This window comes from Podarcis raffonei, chromosome 4, assembly GCF_027172205.1.
Source record: "Podarcis raffonei isolate rPodRaf1 chromosome 4, rPodRaf1.pri, whole genome shotgun sequence".
Classification (NCBI taxonomy): domain Eukaryota; kingdom Metazoa; phylum Chordata; class Lepidosauria; order Squamata; family Lacertidae; genus Podarcis; species Podarcis raffonei.
The window spans coordinates 33,674,970-33,696,515 of record NC_070605.1 but is presented as its reverse complement, the minus strand read 5'-3'; the positions used below and the strand labels follow the sequence as shown (position 1 = coordinate 33,696,515).

Genomic DNA, 21,546 nt, shown 5'->3' with positions numbered 1-21,546 from the left:
CTGGGTGCCAGAACTGAAAAGGCCCTGATGCACAGTTAATCCTTGGACCACCCAGTGGGTTCCATTTCAAACACTCAAGAAAAATGTCCATTCATGCCAAACAAATTACCCATGATTCCTAATCTCCCTTCTCCTGCCCTTGTGTGTTGTTTATCTCTACCTTGCTTTCCCACCACATCAGACCATATTTATGTACATTGCTCCCTGTTATTTCTAGATAGCAAAGCTTGCTCTAGAAACTAATAGTTTTATCTAGATTCTGCTACACCAAAAGCACTGTCCACTAAAAGGACACAAAGACCCCAAATCACAAAATGTCTATTGTGACTTTTAGAACTGAGGCTGGAGCAGAAAACATTTTTTTCCTTGGCCTTTCTCCTTCACTGAACACCCACTCCAGGCTATTCACAATTTAGCCTTGATTATTTTTAGTAGCAGCTTATAGACTCATCTTCTGAAAAGCAAGGTGTAATTAATTTTCTTTGTGGAATTTCTTTCTGACATGAGTCTTTTGAGACTACAGACATATCTACCACATTCAGCAAGAGTTCACAAAATGGTCATAACATTTACAGTTAGTAACACAGAACTGCTGAGGAAATAGTTTGTGCACTATGGCCTACATCTATAGCTGTCTCTTGTCTCTGGATTTCAATGCAACTGAATAAATATTGATCCCTTCGTCCTTTGTCTGCATATGCTAAATACACCACATATTGTCTGCAGCTCTTAGGAGCTAATCCATTAAGACTACACCACATTAGCCACAAAGCCAATATCACATTGAACAAGAATTAAAATGCTGATGGCAGTTTACCTTTAGATGCCTTCCTTCTTCCCTTAAGATGGAGAAACAGTACACCTCAAATGCTGAAAATCCCCTCCACAAAATGGACAAATTCACACAAAAAGGAAGGTAATTAGAAATATTTCCAGGAAGAGTCTGTCTTACTTTAACTGAAACATTAATATATTATGTAAGCATCAGAGCAATAATGAACTTTGTGGGTATATATGAGCTAACATCTTACACTGGATTATTACTAAATGTTAGGCATCAATGATGTGGAACTGACCTGTCTGATCCCTCATTCCCCAATGCAGTATGCCAGAAGGAACCTACATATTTTGGTAAACTATACAGGGGAAAGCTGGTAAAACTTCCCGCACACAGAAAGCTAGATGGGTGAGAGAAGAACTCTTACCTAGATCCGTATGCAATATTCTCAATTTTCCAGGAATATATCTTGAGCTTGTGCAGTATCTGCTCCTCTTTTGCACTCAGATTCAATTAGTTGCTTCCTGTTTAGTGCAGATGATAGTTTATGGTTGCATCCAAACAAGCAACGTGTGGTGGGTACCAGCACGGCAAACCATGGTTTGGATGAATGTTATGCGAGAACCAACCTCAGCTGTACATATCTTTTTTTTCCGTGGCAGTATGCCATCCTGTGAGCTCCCACCTCCAGTCAGAAGTGGTACAGGTAAGAAAAAGCTTTGCCACCTCACCTGCTGTTTGTAAGAACCGGGTGTATATCACAGACTTTGTTTCATTCCCCTAACAACCCTAATAAGATTTGATTTCCCAGCAGTACTACTAATACACTGCAAGATGTTGGAAAAGTCACTTGTCCTCTCCATGCACCAGTTTCCTTACCTGCAAGTGATACTAACACTACTTAAGTACCTCCCCAGGATGTACATAAAGCTTTATCCATTAGTGACTTCAAAGTGCATCAATATCCTCAAAAGCCTGGTGCTATGTAAGCAAAAATAATTGTTAGAGTTCTAAAGTAGGTCCAAAGCTATTTCAGGTATTACCAAGATGCTCTGCTGAGGTACATTAAATTGCCATTGTACTGAAAAAATAATTAACAACCTACATTTTGGGGGGTCCATTATGTGAACTATTTAACTGATTAGTGATTTACTCAGAACCATAGAGCAATCAAGGGAGAAACCATAAAACATTAAAAGCCAAGTCTTTGAAGGGCTGCCTTGACAAACTGAGATAAGAATAGGGACGTTTTATTCTGCTCATTAAGGATAAGGAGCATATTAAAGCCAAAGTAATTAGATGTGCTGGTCAAAAGGCATCCCTTCTGACGACATGTCAATGTAACCAAAAATAAGGCTGGAGAGAGAATTTGCAAACTTATTCTTAAGATCTGCCAAAATATAAATGATGCACAAGCCATTGAAGAGAAAAGGCATACTATCTTGGCTGAAGCTTTTATTACAACATAATTTGTATGGGACATCTGCAGCTAGGAAGCAAGGTAGTTGTATCAACAATGGGACTGGGAGCAGGATATATAATTTAGACATTTCCCAAGTGAAATCTGGTTGTTCCCTACACTAGCAGTGTTCCAGCACAATCTGAAAACTTTTATTTGTTCAGGACAAATAAAGGGAGTATTACTGCTGACTCTGCTGCTGTTCTGGGTTAGGGCTGTAGATGATAATGCCATTGATTTTTTAATTATTGTTTTATGATTGTATTTATGTAGTTTTATGTTAACCACCCTGCGATCCTTTGGGAGTAAGGGAGGGATATAAAAGTGATGGAATGAATGAATAAGGAACCTCTATACATAAAAATACTGTAAGTGAAATTGTATGTATTAGTTGTGCTTTCATTTTATTGCATCTCTTATCATTTTGTTTTAATTTACATTGCAAGCTGCCTTGGGATATTATAAACAGTGATATATAAATGCCTTAAATAAATATGGACAAGTAACTTTTGAATACACCACACCTGTTTGCCACTGTGGAAAAACAATCAAACTTCAGAAGCTCAAACATAAAGTTAACTTTGAACATTTCTGAATTTGGGACTCAATTCATTCAAATTCACCTACACTTTGTTCAAATTTGGCATGAACAAAGAAAAGCCCAATTTTGAGAAAAGAAGCGGTAGTGGGTTAGGCTGTATAACTCTTTCACATTCCTACACTCTAAATTACCCCCTCAAGTTGCTTTCCCTCTTCAGGCTTCCAAACATGTTTTGAGGGCAAAAGGTTAAGCACTCCCTCCCCAAAATGCTTTTCCTAACCACAACAGTCCACAGTTCTGTTATAAGCATTTCTGTGTTATATGCAGTTACAGTAAGCCCTTAGTTAATTTCTTTCAATGCATTTTTCTGCAATGGAGAATTCACTGTATGGTGGAGTTTGCTACAAAGAGGGGAAGGGCTGAGGTGATCCCACCTCCCAGTTTCTTGACTGTGGTTAACAATTTATTGCCGTCAAGCTTAAAACCAAATATACAATGCTAGTGCTAGTGCAAATGTAGTTTTATTTCAATTGACTAATATTGGATACTTCAGGATACAGGCTGTATTTTTTTTTTTTAAATCCTCATTTTCCATCACACTCACTTCTGTGCCTCAGATCTGTGCACGTCTATAGTAATCTGATGAAGCAGGTTCTTGCCTATGAAAGCTCTTGCTATGATTAAATTTGTTACTTTTTAAGGCACTTTAGCAATCTGTCTTCTTTTTTCTACAACAGACTTTAATGGCTACTTTTCTAGGACACGCTTCCACTTTCTTTTCTCTTTTCCTTCTCTTCAGTTCTTTATTGTTACTCCTCAAAAAACAGACCTGCACCCAACCCACCAGACTTCCAACCACTGGGGATGCCTGCTAGTGGCACCACATGCTCAGCAGCTCTTATCAAAGTAGAAGAACTGACAGCATCACATGAAAGGCACAGCAGGAGGTAATTGTGCCTTGTTATTTCTCTTTCAATTAATATTATCGTACCTCTTTCCTCTGACACAGATACTGCACCTTTTCACATTCCTGAAGCTTTAATCACAGAAGGAATTTATTTTCCCTTGTTGAAATGGACAAAACGTATCTGATTGTTGGGGTCTGGTTTGAGGATACTTTTAAAGCCTTGATATCACACTCATATTCTAACCCATATATATATATATATTTATATATATATATATATATATATATATATATATATATATACACACACACACACACACACACACACACACACAGTGGTGCCCCGCAAGACGAATGCCTCGCTAAACGAAAAACCCGCAAGACGAAAGGGTTTTCCGATTTTTAGCGGCTTCGCAAGATGAATTTCCCTATGGGCTTGCTTCACAAGACGAAAGCCCATAGGGAAATCTCAGGGGACAAGCTGCGAATGTCTGCCCTGCGCAAGGGGCGCTCTGCTTAAGAGCGCCCCTCGCGCAGGGCAGCAGGCTGCTATCCGCAGCTTGGAGAGCCCTGCGGGGAAGTCCTGCAGGGCTCGCCAAGCTGCGAATGTCTGCCCCGCGCGAGGGGCGCTCTGCTTAAGAGCGCCCCTCGTGCGGGGCAGCAGGCTGCTATCCGCAGCTTGGAGAGCCCTGTGGGAAGTCCTGCAGGGCTCCCCAAGCTGCAAATGTCTGCCCCGCGCGAGGGGCGCTCTGAAGCAGAGCGCCCCTCGCGCCGGGCAGCAGGCTGCTATCCTCAGCCTAGGCAGCCCTGGGGAACTCTTCTGAAGGCTGGCGGTGGGAGAAGGGCTTTTCTTCCCCCCGCCAGCCTTCAGAAGGCTGTTCTGAAGGCTGGCGGTGGGGAGAAAAGTCCTTCTCCCCCCGCCAGCCTTCAGAAGAGGTCCGGGGACAGACTGTCCCCGGACCTGGTCTGAAGGCGGTCTCCATAGGAACGCATTAATTGATTTTCAATGCATTCCTATGGGAAACCGTGCTTCGCAAGACGAAAAACTCGCAAGAAGAAAAAACTTGCGGAACGAATTAATTTCGTCTTGCGAGGCACCACTGTATATATACACACTTCATTGTATGACGAGAAGTAACAATGCATATGTGTATATGTATATATATATATATATATATATATATATATATATACACACACACACTTCAGACTCAGTATTCTGACATTTTTATCAATCTACAAAAGTTGAATAATTTACAGTTGCTGCTGGTCATTCACACTGGTATCCCTGCCTTTCTCGACTGAACTGTGGGAACTGTGGGTGGAATTCATGGACGTGAGTTGCCTCACTTAATCCACTCGACTCTGGGAGCATTCAATCTGCCATGTCTAGCACTCACATTAACTCACAGTTATGCATAATAATACATAGGAAAGAGCACTACTAGATCAGACCAAACACCAGCATCTTATTCTCTATGGGAAAGTCCACAAGCAGTGAAACAGCACTTTCCCCACTTATTTTGGTAATAAAATTAGATGCTAGTACAAGTAGATAAATAGGTACCGCTCAGGCGGGAAGGTAAACGGCATTTCCGTGTGCTGCTCTGGTTCGCCAGAAGTGGCTTTGTCATGCTGGCCACATGACCCGGAAACTGTCTACGGACAAACACTTGCTCCCTCGGCCAGTAAAGCGAGATGAGCGCCGCAACCCCAGAGTCGGTCACAACTGAACCTAATGGTCAGGGGTCCCTTTACCTTTTACTCATATATTGATAAATGTGCCATGGCTGCCAGCACAAAATGGCTCCCAATGGCAACAAAAAAGAGAGAAGTAGTACTCTGTACTGGATAATACCATTACAAAAAAAACACTGTTTGTAGCTTTCCCCCCGGTTCCATATAAGTCAACAGGGGAAGGATCTCAGCTGCACCAGGTCACTGGTGAAGCAATGAAACCAGAAATGCAGCCACAGCAGTCATATATTGCTGAACTGCTAGCCTTTCTTCTGGGCTTTTTTAAACATTTCCCCAGGGCATTTATTGAAGCACGATGTCACGACCTTCACAGTTGGTTGCATCAAAGCCCATGGCGAGATACAAAAAAGAACATGAGCATCATAGACAATTTAAGGTCATAAATAATAATCTCCAGAAAGTACAAGTTGCCTTACACAAACATAGAAGCTTAGTTCACATGTAATGCTAAGCCAAACCATAGTTTAGGTGAATGTAAAAGCATGCAGCCACTGCACTCCATTTCTCCCCTGGTCCACCTGCTGCTATGCTACCTGTGGCTAAACCATCATGTAGCTTAGTGTGTTGTCTGAGCGCAGGCCGTGACAAACCATGAGCCTGAGTTTGGACAACATGCTAAGCCAAACCATGGCTTAGTCCCAGCTAGCACAGCAGTGGAGCCACTATCTCCTCTTTGGTAACCTGCATGCTCACACATTCATGCTAGGTTGTTACATGTTTAGCATTATGTGTGAATTGGGTTACTGACTAACTTTACTTCTAACTCAGTACAACATTTGCTGTGTTTCTAGAAGAGAACACTTTGTGATATTTCAGGCATAGTTTTTCTAAACCCTCAAACCATTAACCGGAGATCCCACAATTTTAATCTGCAAGCTATATATGCAAAGTGTTTGCTCTGGCCATTGACGCAGGGCTGTTCTGCATTCTCCCCTCATCAATCTGATTCCTTATGTGGTCCTTAAATCGAAGGTTTCATAATTACTTGTAATATTTGGCACTTGCTTTCTAGCATTTCACAGAAGCAAAAAAAAATCCAATAGGAAGAGTGTTTATTACCCTGGAAACAAGTGTCTTCCTTAGCTGTTCACCTGAATTGCACAGCAATTTCAGGCATAAAAGACAACTCCCTCCTCACCCGCAAAAAAAGAAGCAGCCACTTTTATGCAACCTCCATCTTATAATAAACATGCTGTATCTTACTTACATTGCTTAGATAAAACTAAGTATGTTTCTGATATAAAAATATAAGCACATATACGTGCATGCAAAACATATTTTAAAATTGCACAATGTTTTGCATACACTGAAACAAAAACAAATGTTTGCATGTGCAGATATGGTAGATATGCTATACATCTCTATGTATTAAAAAAAGGATTATAAAAGTTTAGTACACTCATACAGGAAGCAATTGAGTGGTTGAAGAATAACGGGGGGCTGGGGGGGGGCTGAGAGGGAAAGGAAACTGAAGTTTTAAGCTAATCCACAAAAGCAAACACTTCTCCCTTGACAATCTACTATTCTTCAAAGAGAATAATGCCCCCAAACATTAGTTTGCATTGAACAGTTGTATGTGATAATAAATTCCAAGTGGATGAGGAATATTGCTTTTCTGAATATGGAAAACATATTTAGATTAAGGTCACACCTTCATGCTCATCACTGGAGATTGCAAATTATCAAATGGTGTGTTGCATATATGCCACACACAGCAAATATAGACTACCCCATCTTCTTGCGTCAATGAGAATTGTTTTTTCCCAGTGGTGTCCCTACACCTCATCTGTGTAATCCCAGGGAAACATGCTAATTTCTTTTATGGGGTTAGGTCAGGCACAGGCAAACTCTGGCCCTCCAGATATTTGGGACTACAATTCCCATCATCCCAGCTAACAGGACCAGTGGTCAGGGATGATGGGAATTGTAGTCCCAAACATCTGGAGGGCCAGAGTTTGCCCATGCCTGGGCTAGGCAGATCCTGGTTCCGTGTCTCTCACTTTGGTTGTGCCTGGCTATGTTGTGATTCCTTATCTTTTCTGGCAGTATAGGCAGCGAGTGTTTTAAGCACATCCAATATGTGTGCGACCGCGCATGTCGCACTGAACCTGGAAGTGACCCCCAAATGCCACAAAAATGTCACAAAAAGGGGTGGGGTGGAGGCAGGGATGGAATGTGGCACGGTGGTCTTACGTGGACCTTGCCAACATGCACAGGGATCCGGAATGTAACTCCTGCACAAATCAGTCGCTGCCTGTCTGCATGGCACTATAGGTACAAATTCAGTAACAGAAACTTAGTAGAAACTTCAAGTTCATAATTCCACAAAGATTAATACTAGAATGAGGGTAAAGCAGAACACTGGCAGTATCCTTTCAGTTTCAGGGGCAAGAGGTGGAGAGAGAGAAACAATATATGCTATGAGGTGTTGCAGTAGAGAATCACCAGTTGAACTTTTCTGTCTTGTTTCTTCAAGTCCTTAAGTACTGTTGCTTAAGTACCACGATCAGTGATCAAGACATTTAGAAAAAGAAATAGCTACAACTTAGACATAAGTTCTAAGTGAACTTTTGCTGAATTTATGTGCATTTGGAAATGCTTTATGTTTGACAAGAAACAGCTGGAAAATTTGGATCTAATTCATAGAGATTAGAGATGTTTAGCATGTGGGTTTTGATTCAAGCCTCTGTTGAGAGTGGGGTACTTTTACCAGTTGGTAAAATGCTAATCTTGCCCTGGACAGCGAGACTGCAATGTTTAAATCCTGCAGGTAGATGCTGAACAACATCTAAACAGTGACCAAATAGACTACCTAGGATCAGGTTGGGGGGGCAGTGTTTCACCACTTATTGTAGAGCTTAAGGAATAAATGCCAAATAAGTGAGGACTTCTTGCTTCTGATGGCAAGCATGATAACCCTAACTCTATTTGTATATAAGAAGCAAAAGACCAATAAAATATTTGCTAAGTGGGTAGCACATTACTAGAAATTAAGTAATCCTATTAGTCTGCTGCAGCAAAAGCAATGAAGTGTTTTGTAGTACCTTAAAAGACATCAGCACAAATGCCGCAATAAACTTCTTAGCCTTTAAGGTGCCAAATTTCTTTTCCTTCTTTTTACATCCGTATAAACTTTCCTTTCAACCTACTCCAATTAACTGAACAAATTTTAGCTCATATAACTATGCTGGCTTCATTTCAATATTTTCATATTTTCTTCATTTGTCGGGGATTTGGTGCCCTCACTATCCCATACAGTATAGTTGTCATGTTGCTGTCTGGGAACTGCACAATTCTGGGCTGCAATTCTGGTATTTAAGCTATCCTAACTTCAGGTCTTAATGCAGTGTTTTGCTACTGAATCATCAAATACTAATGACATGTGTAAACTATAGTCAAGTATTTCCAGATGATGAATGCTACTAAATCAAAATTATTGCCTGCAACTGGAACACAGCAGAGGAAGGTTAAGCAGTTGATAGAGGAGCTTGAAGCAGTGAGAGGCATTTTGGACTTTAAACATTTATCCCCTCATTCATCTACCTCTGCTTCTCTGCGGGGATACCCCTTCTTGATTTTAATATACTTTGTTTTGTTCTGTTGCTCTCTCTGAATCTCAGTTGTCTCGATTGCTATGCTATATAATTGAATTAGTTAGCTAGATGAGATATTTTGCTAGTTAAATATTGATATTATGCTACTGAAATGTTATTTTATATTTATTAGTTGATTTGTCATGAATTTGGTATGGCACTGAACTGCTTCATTTACAATCAAATTGTGCTTATTATTGCTGGTAATTTTAATATGTTTATATTGATTATGTTGCCCTAACTCCCAGCCACTTTGAGATACTCTTCAGAAGGAAAAGTGAGGCACATCCAAATACTAAACGAAAAGAAGTAAAAACAAAACACATACTGGTAATGGAGACATTTTTACTTCAATCTTGTGAACACTTTCTCCCACTTATATACATTTAAGGGCTTTACATAAGTAAGTAGGGATGGTGTTGGATTGGCTTTAAAAGAGGATTAGACATATTCATGGAGGAGAAGGCTTTTGATAGCTACTAGTCATGATGGCTATGCTCTGCCTCCACCACTGGAGGCAGTAATGCTTCTGAATACCAGACACTAGAAACCACACGAGGGGAGAGTGCTCTTGTGCTTGAATCTGCTGGGCCATAGGCTGGTTTTGCAAGTGGTCAGCACCTGCGGCCCAGGACACTCTCAGAACTTCCCTTTGTGATAAGGTGCAGTCCTGTAGTCAAGCATTCACCCTTAGCAGCAACAGGGGTAAAAACTAATGCAGGCAAAACAGCTTCAGGCATATGCCTGATGCTGGAGCAAGCAGACAGGTGTTTGTTCCAATGGCTGACTGAAGAGAAGAGAGGTTCAGAAAAGCGGTAACGATTATATACAACAAAGCAGAATTTTCAATTTTAACTTCACTCATTTACCGTATGTGCCATCTTCCCCCAGCCTTCACTTGCTTACATATTCTGTGAAATCCTTTGTCTTTCTTAGGAATTGACCACTTTGATATTGATGGCCATATATCATCTATATATTGTGGAGCATTGGTACGGCTCAAACCATGATACAAAAAAGCCCTTTTTGAATTCCACAAACAGTATGTATGTACAGCTGGTAGAGGTGACATGTTACTTGTGGCCCAAATTTCAGCTAGCAAGAACAGTGTAAACCAGCTAAAAGAATGAGCAAAAACCATGTTATAAACCTGTTAGAATGACCATCTAGGTGGTTTATTTTTATGTTGAATTTTTGTTTAATTCTTATGTAAGCTACCTTTGAAATATGGCTGAAGAGCAGTATAAGAAATAATATTTTTTTATTATTTATATCCCGCCCATCTGGCTGGGTGATCCCAGCCACTCTGGGCGGCTTACAGTATATCTAAAAACATGTTAAAAACATCAGGCATTAAAAACCTCCCACTACAGGGCTGCCTTCAGATGTCTTCTAAAAGTTGTGCAATTCTTTATCTCTTTAACATCTGAAGAGAGGGCATTCCACAGGGAACTTATTGTTAAAGTTACCGTATTTTTCGCTCTATAACACGCACCCGACCATAACACGCACATAGTTTGTAGAGGAGGAAAATCCGTAGGCATGCCACCTGTAGGCATTCCCTCCATAACACGCACAGACATTTCCCCTTACTTTCTAGGAGGAAAAAAGTGAGTGCTATGGTGCAAAAAATACGGTACTTAAGTCCACTTATTTCAGTGGGTCTACTCTAACCAATATGGGACGTCACCCGGCCCTCTACCCTCTATCATCAGCAACTATTCCACCAGGACACAGAAGATAATTCACAGCCTTTCTCCATCAGCTTTCCTGAAAGACCAGCAACATTTCACCCCAGCTGATCATTACAAAAGCTCTGCAACTTAAGAAATAATGCCTCAGTTTGTTTTTTCCTTCCTCGCCCCCAATCTCCTTTCCTTTTGTGTCACGTATTTTTATCAGTGACATTTGCAAGACAATGTTTTATCCATGACATTTGTAAACCACTCTGGGAGCCTTATTTTGGGCTGAAGAGCGGGATAAAAATGAAATAAATATATAAAGGCAATTACATTGTTCATGCCCAGAATTACTTTAACCTTGTGTTCTGGTAATAAGGTCATGAAAACAACTCTCTTGGCAGGATACTAATTTCTGATGATGTGAATTAACAAAAACTTCTGACAGCATGCTGAATGGAGGGGGGAAATTCTTTTTCCCCCCTTAATCCCCAAGTTACAAGTCTTGTATTATTAGACCAAGCTAGAACAATAGGTAAGAACCAAAATGGAGCGGGGGGTAGAACCAACAAAAGAAAAGCCCAGCCCCTCAAACATATTGAAAATATGATTTATCAAATCAGAAGATACTTTGAGAAAATATTTTTATTTCACTCATTTTTATGATCCATGGAGTATCATTCTCTGACCATCAAATCAGACATTTGAGGGTTAGCATACTAAACATTTTATAAAATATTTCCCCTATATCATTCAATAATAAAAATTCAGGCTCTTCATATATACTAAGTCTGCATGAAGTGAGTGTTTCAATGATCAAAATATTTTGAAAAGGTATTGTATATTTAGTGGTTACAGGGTTTCCATATATATGTATGTAGATGCAACTTGGAAAAACATGATGGGAGAGGATAAAAAGTAAATGTATTGCAAAGGGAACAAAATATCATATACAGAATTTCACAGCAAAACAATGAATCCCTCAGAGACTTTTAAAGATTTAGAGTGTGCCCAGAAGACAAACAAGTCTGATAACAGAATGATTACTGTGGCAAAGACATCATGGCTGTGACTTTAATTTTTAACAGGAAAACAAAAAGTAACTATAAGGAAAAACATAGGGGCATGTTTGCCATGCCTATAGCTAATGGGTATTTTGGAGGCTGTTTCAGTACCAAAAGTAGATGGATTGGTATCTATCCATCAGTGAGACAGATTTTACCAATTTCTCTCTCTAGAACAAGCTACTCCAAATATGAGTTTCTCAATTACGATCAGATATGAGCTAAGTTGACTCAGTTGGTTAGTGTGTGGTGCTGATAACGTCAAGGTTGCAGGCTCAATCCCCGTATGGGACAGCTGCATGTTTCTGCACTGCAGGGAATTGGGCTAGACCAGGGGTAGTCAATCTTTTTATACCTACCACCCACTATCACTATCAGGGAAACATTGCGTGTGTACTGTATGTTGATTTCAGTAAGCCATTTGACAAAGTCCCCCGTGATAGTCTTGCAGATAAGCTGGTAAAATAAGGGCTGGATGACCAGTTACGTGGATTTGTAGGTCGAACTCAAAGAGTGCTCACTAATGGTTCCTCACCATCCTGGAAAAAAGGGACAAGTGAGGTGCTGCAGGGTTCTGTCCTGGGGCCATTGTTGTTCAACATCTTTATAAATAACTGGGATGAAGGAATTGAGGAGGTGCTCATCAATGACACCAGGATGGGGCACACCTGGATCTTTGTAGACCACAAGCTTAATGTGAATGAGCAGTGTAATGCAGCAGCAAAAACAAAAAAACCCACCAATTTTATTCTAGGCTGCATTAGCAAAAGTAGTGTCCCGATCAAGGGAATAGCACTGTATTCTGCCTTGTCAGGCCACACCTGTAGTCTTGTGTTCAGTACTGGGTGCCACAAGGATATTGACAAGTTGGAAGGTTGTGCACAGGAGGGCAACCAAGATGATAAAGGGGTCTGGAAACCATGCCTTATGAGGAGTGGCAGAGGGAGCTGGGTATGTTTAGAATGGAAAAGAAGAGACAGGGGAGATATGATAGCCATCTTCAAATATCAAAAGGGCTGTCACGTGGAAGATGGAGCAATCTGGTTGTACTATTTCCTATTTGTAACATCACATCAGTTTAAAGATAATGTTTCTACAGTAAATTTGGCCTTTTCTATTTCTCTAGACACTTATATTTTGACAACCTCCACATCTGCTTCTGTTAATAAATTCTAGTCAAAGTTAGTGACCTTCTTACACGGAGCACACAAAAGAGGAATCTCTCTCTCTCTCTCTCTCTCTCTCTCTCTCTCTCTCTCTGTGTGTGTGTGTGTGTGTGTGTGTGTGTGAGAGAGAGAGAGAGAGAGAGAGAGAGAGAAGCTATTAAGTTTGCTCCTTTTTCTTTCTCTCTAAAGCACTTGCTACATGTTGACCACCCAACTGTACTGATCTGCTTATCTGCTCTCCAAACCCAGTGCAATACGTAAGTCATTTTCCTCAGCTAGAAATGTAGTATAAAAGAGTGTGGGTGGGAAACATGCAGTGTAGTGGAACTAAAACCCCATAAGGGAAATCAACAGAGGCAGCTGCTGATACCCTGCTTCCTTGGGTAATTCATCCATTTCCCCCTCCTGGGCTAGTGACACGAGGCATCACCCCTTTCGGATTGCAAGTGCAAAAATAAAAATAAATAATAATTAAATCTAACGAAGACAGAATTTTAGCTGCAGCGGCATTCATACAGTGCTAAGTTTCAGTTAAACTGATTTTTTTTTTGCCATCTTCTGTGTCTCTAGCATCAGAAACATCTGGTCGGTTTTAGATTCCCCTTGGATTCCCAACTTCAAAGGGAGTTATAAAGAATAACAAATACATGTACTGGCACTGAAAAAAAAATTAGAGCAGCAGGAGAGAATGGTAAAATTGTCCTTATTTGACTGCTAGTGACAGGCTCCACAGGAAGAACTGTGAGAAAATTTCTCAGAGGCTCAGGCAAATCAACAGTTCTTAGGAGAGTGGATCTCTACTGTACATAAAATTTATGGGCTCTACCCCATACAAGGGAGTCACACAACTGTATTTTGCTACAAGTGAGCAAAGGTCTCCCATAAAACTGAAATACATAAATTTGTAATAGTCTTATAATCGCTCCTGCTCCTGACATCCACGCCCCCACCCACCCTGGGCTTAAAGCTTTTGAACAATATAGGACGCTTAAAAATGTGACCTATTCCTAGTAACTAAGGCAGAAAGAGCTAACCCCCCGCCCCGACCCCAGATAAAGCAAAACAAAGCTAAGGAAATGTATCTTTTGCTGTCTTGGCATATTTGTTACAGCAGGTTAGGCAACTGACTGCCAGGATGTGTTGTGGTTTGCTCTGTTTAGAGAAAATTCAAATGTATTAATATTTCTCATACTTAGTTGTACGAGTTAATGTTAAACCTCAGCTTCAGAAGCAATCAATTGCAAATAAATGGCAAATTCCTTGCCATTCCTTCTCCTGAGAGTCAGGGAACCTTAGAGATAGTCTGGGATATAAAGGGGGGGGGCTGAAACTGGGTAGGGGGCGTTCTAGTCCAAGACTCTATTACACCATGCTATCAGTGCACTGAAGCACTGCAGAACTTCAGAATAGGAAGAAATCTGTAGCCAAAATTTCAATGCTGAAGGAAGCCCAGGGCTACAGTTCTATGCTCTTGAGATAAAGTCACAACAGAATTAAGTGGGATTTACATATGAATAAATGTGCCAAGGAGTGGGCTTTAAAGGTGCAGTTCCATGCAAAACAACAAGAGCATAAATAAAATAGTCCATAATGTTTTAAGTTATTTATTAAATCGTTTTAATAAAATTAAATTTTAATAAAATTAAAAGTACATGCTCAGTGAATGAGTACCATATCTTAGCCTTGCTTTCTATTTTCATTAAGAATGCATAAACTACAAAATTAATGTCTGTCAAACACATGGTGATAGTTTAATTCATAGTTTGCTTTAAATAAAACTTCCATAGGGAATATATTCATATATTTTTTGGGAGGGGCGCGTGGAATTGGTCAGCTAGAAATTCGTTCCTTGGGAAAATGTAATGGTCGAATATTTATTTGAAATAGCATATTTTGGAATAAAGGTAATATTTACACTTATGGCATTTCCCATAGGATGCAAATCCTGATTTAGACGCAGCCATAGCTCAAGGAGACTGTCGTCTAATTGTGAATATTACATGAGTAAAAACAACATTCTAACTGCATTAAATAAATAATTTGATGCAAATTATTCATTAATTCTGTTCCTATAGTTGCTACAAGAATGCTTTTATTATGACATTTGCTCATCCTGTAACAACATTTGACAAACAGATTTTATTGTTTCTACAAACTTATTTTGGGGTTTTCTCCAGGGCCTGTAAATTAAACCAACCCAAGTGGGGCATCTTCTTTGAAAATTACTGTTCTAGGCATTATGCTGAACATGCATCATTTAAATCTCTGCAAATAACACACTAAAATTAGTAAGATTTTCATGAACCAGGAGAAGCAAAGAGTGGTGGGAGCCATAATCCATTTCCCCACACACATGTGCAGATCTATGACAGACCACCATAAGGCACTCCTTAAGTCCCTTTAAGTCTCCATCTCAGCCCTTTCCCAGGCTCAAGCGAAAAAAGACAATGCCTATATATAGAGATCTAATTGCCTTAATTCCTCTGCAGATCCCTTGCACAAAGAACAGAATTGTGTGTGTGTGTTTGTTTAGCGAAAGAAGTAGTTTACACCACAGCAGTATGATCCAGTTGTTTGTGAAGATTACTGTGAGAATTTAAAGGAAAATATTTTGCCAACTTCATCCTTAGAGTAGTTAAAATGGTGCAACGAAACTGAAATTGAGACACACAAACACTTCTACTTTGAACAAGATTATTATTCCTGAAGCCAACACTATCTTAGAAAAAACAATGGACTACTTATCTCACCTGATCTAGAACTTTATTTTCTCTCAGTTTCTCAAGACCAAACTACACATGACAGTGGCAGCCCATATATTTAAGTTCAGGATTGACCCAATCATGTGTAAAATGATGTGTGTAAGCACAGAAAAGGGGTGAGTGGGTAGCATGGCATACATTACGCTTAATACATGATTGAGTATTTTCAACTGCACACAATGGAGGCAAGATGCCACAGAAGCTATATATGAACCCCAGTGGAGTGGGTTCTTCATATGCAACAATCCTGAATTGGTGCAGTCACAATGCCAGAAACTTTATTGTCGGTTAACTCTTGTTTTGCTTTGTATTTATGTACTTAAGCCTAGATTGGGCTTTTTTTGTAATATTGAAATTATTCATGTTTGCCAAATTGATGGTTTTTGCCAGCTTTGAATTTACTGACATGTTCTGTGATTTGTATATTTGTATTTCCAGTGCTCTGTATTTTGATGTTTTGAATGTTTGCTGTAAGCAGCTTTGGGCACAGGTCATAGTCTATTGTGGACAATTAAAGTTTCCTCTCAGGGATCTTGACTGGTAGACCTGCATTTCTTTACAGGTAGCCTTCAACCTAAAACAGTGACTTATAGCAGGCAACATAACAAAGGCACTAAAACAGAGACAAGACCATGCAATAAACGGAATGCCAAATTTAGCCCAGGATCTACCCAAGTGACATTATTACAGAACCCAATAATGTCAGCCACAACATCACAGGTTCATTCATCTTCTCATCTTCCAATGTGATATATGCTATCATCTGGCAGCAATGTCCTTCTGCATTCTACATACGACCAACCGGTCAATTTCTATGCAAAGGAAGTAACTGGACACAAATCCAACATCAGAAATAGCAATATCCATAAATCATCAGGAGAACATTTTGAGCTACCAGGACACTGTTACTGACCTTAAAGTTTCTATCCTTGAACAAAGGATTTCAGGAGAAACTCCAGAGTGAAACCCATGAATTACAATTGATCAGACAATTCATTTCTGTCACCTGTACTCTGAATCAAGTGTACAAAATTTTATCAAGCTACATATGCTTTGTGCCATTAGAAGCTTGTTAATCTTCAAGGTGCCACAAGACTCTTCATTCTTTTGTTGCAACTAACAAAGCTATCCATTTGGAAACTGATTTACTCTTGTCGATAAATTCATTTTTTTACTAGTCACGCGTGCTCAAATCATAAATGGAGTCTCTCTTGGGAAGTCGCATGATCTGAAATTTTAAATATTTCCTAATTTATGTGATGAAAAATTATGATTTTTATTTTTATTTTGTGAGTATATTAAGAGAACTATGACTTGTTTCAGCTAAAAAACCTATTTTAAAAATAGAAATGCAATCCAATGTGCTTCACAAAATTAGATTATAATACCAAACACATTTGTATTAGTTAAGGAAGTGCTACTTTAAATGGGGTGGAATGGACCTAACCATTAAATGTGTACAGAAAAACTATACTATACAAGAAACCAAAAATTAAGGGAAAGAGAACAGAAATACCCAGTATTGCATCTAGTGAAACTGAGGAATAGAATCTTAATAAAATAAAATAAAATAAAATAAAACATAGGCCTTGTCCTGCTGTAGAACCTTGAAGACTTGATCATAATTATATTGCTAGTTAGATTATGTTTGTGCTTAGGAGATCTGTGCTCAGTAAAGGTTCTCTGTAAAATATATTGCAGGGTTTGCAATATATTTTGAACTAGAGTCAGCCAAAGACAAGCAAAAACTTAGAGAATTGCACAGTGTGCAAGGAAGGTGTTCCTACTATCCAGAAAAGTGCAAGTATACAGGGTTCTTTCTCCACTGTGTTCACAAACCACCTCTGCTGGATCACAGCTACAGGCTATTATAACCTTCAACATGGTCAGGTACGCTTGTGTCCACAGCCTCAAAAGATAAAGCTCTTGACATTATCAGGCTATCTATCTAATGAAGATCAAGAGCCTCATCAAAAGAAGTAGCTTAAGTACCTTATGTGAACACCACTGCACACAAACAAAAGCAAGTCAAGGGAACCATACAATTTATTCAGATGAACAGGGTGCATTTGGGGTTCACCCTTAGAAAGATTTAATAGTGATATTGCAATGGGATCAGATGTAACATATGCATTTTCTCACTGTGCTGAAGCTACATCAGAGTCTCTTACTTCTGAGTTTAGCACTGTAGTGATATATTCGTCAACCTGGTCTGGAATTTGGCCTTCTTTGCCTTAGCTAGCTGTAGCTAGACATGAATGACTCATTATCCTGAATAATTCCTTGTATGTAACCGAAATTAATGACATTATGTGAGCTTTAAAGCAAAGTTTGATTTTATGATTAATTACCCATGGTCTGTTTACAAAATAAATCAACACTGTGTGCACCATGAATATCTGTGGCCTCATCTGAACTTTACTTTCGTCACTTGATAAATAAGCGACTTCTGTCTGTGATGTAGTTAGTGTTCTAGATATAAATTATGGGGACATCTTGAACCCAATATATGAATCATGCACCCTTGCTGTTCTAATTTTCATGACACTGCCCGACAGTACATTACATTAATATTTTAAAAAAGGAAGGTACTTGAAATATACTAAAAGAATGAGATGAAAAGCCCTTTACCTAAAGGGGGGGGGGCAACCTCACAAGCCTACAGCACATCGTAGGACATGCAAATATAACCTTATTCCATTTACAAAATCAATCAGCTTCCAGAAATGGAAAATTATTAAAATCATGAAAAGAAAAACAAAAACATTTCCTTAGCTACAATATAGATTCAAATACCACACCAGAACTCAAGCTAAAAAACAACAACACACAAAACCAGAGAGCTGCAAAAGGGCATCAACAAAATATCACATCTTCGTAATTAGTAACGACAAAAAACCTATTAAAAAACCTCAACAGACTATCAAGAAAATCAGTTCTCAACTAGTAAGTACCGGTACCTTCTGAACAAAAAATAATTTTCTCTCTGTTGTATGAATGACATTCTGAACAGTATCGTCCACCAACTTTCAGTTAGTCACCTGCCCAGGGCAGGAAGCAATTCCTTCCATATGAGTAGTTTGCCAGACTCAGTGACACTTCAGTACATACAAGAGAGTGGGCCATAAAATGTTTGGTGAGTTGATAAAATTTTATACTACATTGCTCTGTTAAAAAAAGTAAAGTAGTGGATCTTTATATGAAAAAATAGTAATCCACAAGGGTCTTCTGTTTCTCTGACAGATAAATCCAGAGGAATATGATACAAATGATGAGGCTGGCTTACGTCTAGAAGGAGTACAATTAAGACAATAGTAATAAACAGCCATTTTTAGGAATAGTGGATTAAATTTTCTTTCAACATGTTCTTCCTTAATCAAATGAGATTGGTCAGGAAAATACAACTTTTCTACACTATCATTTATCCATTGCTGAGAATAATTCATTGTACTGGTCCTACTGATCAAAACATAATTTTACTAAGCAAGCTCTTTACTAAAACAAAAACCTCTTCAAAAATATTTTCCTACTTTTATCAACATTAGTAACATGACTGAAATACTTTTTTTTTAAAAAAAACTTAATAGGAAGAAAAAAGTCTTTGTTTTTGCCATTCAGAAAATAATTAATGTTGGGCATGGGAGGGTGTGTGTGGAAAGGTGATGTTTTCAATCCATACGTCCAGAGATTTGGGAAATAAAGAGAAATGGACTCTGCAGAAGTCACACATTTTCCTGGGAATATAATGAAAGGGAAAGAGCTCAATGTGAATTCAAAAGCCAAAAAGAGAGAGATCTGAAATAGATTGTCTTCTAGTTTGAAGCCTTTTTTTAAAAAAAACCAACAACCTAGGAATTAAAAAGACAGCATTGTGAGCACTCTTCACTTTCAACCTTTTCAGGTTTAACCACACATGTCAGGAGGAAAGTACTACTTAGTCCAGCAAGTTACAAAATTCAGGTACCAGGCAATGGCTACACAACTATTTTTAATGTGAATTTTCTAAAATAATGTAACTGAAGATTTTTCAGCTGTTGTAGAAAAAAACCACTAATGTTAATTGTACAATTTGAGATCTTTCTCTACCCTTTGCTTCTGAAATTTGACTAAATATATTTATCCACTTTTCTGAAGGTTGCAAAATTATAAATTAATAATGATGGCAATTGGGTGGCCTTCTTTGGACAAAATGTGTTCTTTGTATTCTTTTCCACATCATTTTTCATAGCTTACCATATATTACTTTTCCTATTAAGATCAAGTTGGCTTTCCTGTCTCGTGGATATTATCTAAACTCAGGCAGTAATAATAAATAGCATAAAAACAATGTCAATTACAACAATGACAAGTTCTGATGTTATGTTCATTTTTTATGGTACTCAAAGACCCCTGAATTAGACTGGAACTAGATATCATACAAATATTTTCTGCTTACACCGGTCAAAAATCTAAAGTCATTAATTCTATCTAAAGTATGAGGGATCAGCTTTTCATTTAATCCACTAGAAGAGGCAAAAGCGTATACATATTAGGATGTATACCTGCACAGATCCATTTTACTATTTAAGGTGTCATTGCCGAAGTTGGTACTTCACGTACTCTTTTCCACCATTTTAATGGACAAACTGTAATTTACAGCTGCACAAATTTTCAGAATCTCTGAAACCTTGGATATTAATTAATTTATTGGTCTGATTATTTCAATGTTTTCTTGTACCTGCGTCATTCTAATTAGTTTTACTAATTTACCCACTAAGTGCTAGTAACTCCATTAAAGTTTGTGGTTACTGAATCTGGATATCATTTTTAAGTGCAGCATTATCTAAACACCTAAATGCAGAAAAAAGACACACAAGCAACCTATCTGTTGATAATATTTGATAATATTAGTCTTATTTCACAGCATCTGACCTGGATAACTTAAGGTTACCAGATTTTTTTTCAGTGAATCTGGGGACACTTTTCAACTTCCTACTAAATAGATGGATTTTGTCAGGGAACTGACTTGTAAATCCGGGGACTGTCCCCGGGAAACAGGGACGTCTGGTAACCTTAGGATAACTCTTCTCTGCCCAATACGTTCCCTAAACTCATTGAATGACACAGACAACAGTTTGACAGATCCAAGAAAAAAGAAAATCTCATTTTTTTTACAATTCCACTCTTTTTCTTAAGTACAGCACATTTGTTTCAGATATAACTAACTATGATATACAGCCAGTGATTATTTACAGGAATTTAATTTATCTCCACCCTACTGATATCAATAGATTAAAAAGGGCATGTATTTGGCATTTACAGGCATGACCAATATCACTTTCCCAGAGTCTACTCCCTCCAGACTTCTAACACTAGATCTAGATACCCGCATGAAATTTTTCTAAAATTGATTTCCAATCAGAAAGGGCAAAAAAGGGGGGATTTATTAATTTAGTCCTCGATACAGTTAGATGGGGGGGTAGCATTATAAAGTGCTTTTTGAACCATTTATTTTGAACAGCTGTAGTACTGAATCAACTCTGTTAGGGAGGATAGAATGCTTAAATCTGGCAAGAGCCTTCTTTCATTCACTGTGCATTGTCTCACTTGCTGACAAAACTTAGGAAGCCCCAAAGCCGAAAGCTTTCTACTGACCCTGAAAATTTTAAGTGGTATATTCAAATGTACCCAGGAATTCTTGTCCTTCTTTGACTCAACAGGCCATTTTCCACTGACATCAAAGGGAACAGAATCGGGAACTGAATGAAAAAACTGAATTAAGCAAAATAAGAGGTGAACAAGGTGGACTTCCACAAGAGCTCTTTCCATCACTAATTATATCCTCTTCAGCAGAGACAAT

General features: G+C 38.7%; 1 protein-coding gene across 6 annotated transcripts in view; it reads right to left on the bottom strand.

The window, feature by feature from the left end:
- ZBTB20 (zinc finger and BTB domain containing 20) overlaps positions 1-21,546 on the bottom strand; it is a 484,288-nt gene that overhangs the window by 218,277 nt on the left and 244,465 nt on the right. The window lies entirely within an intron of this gene.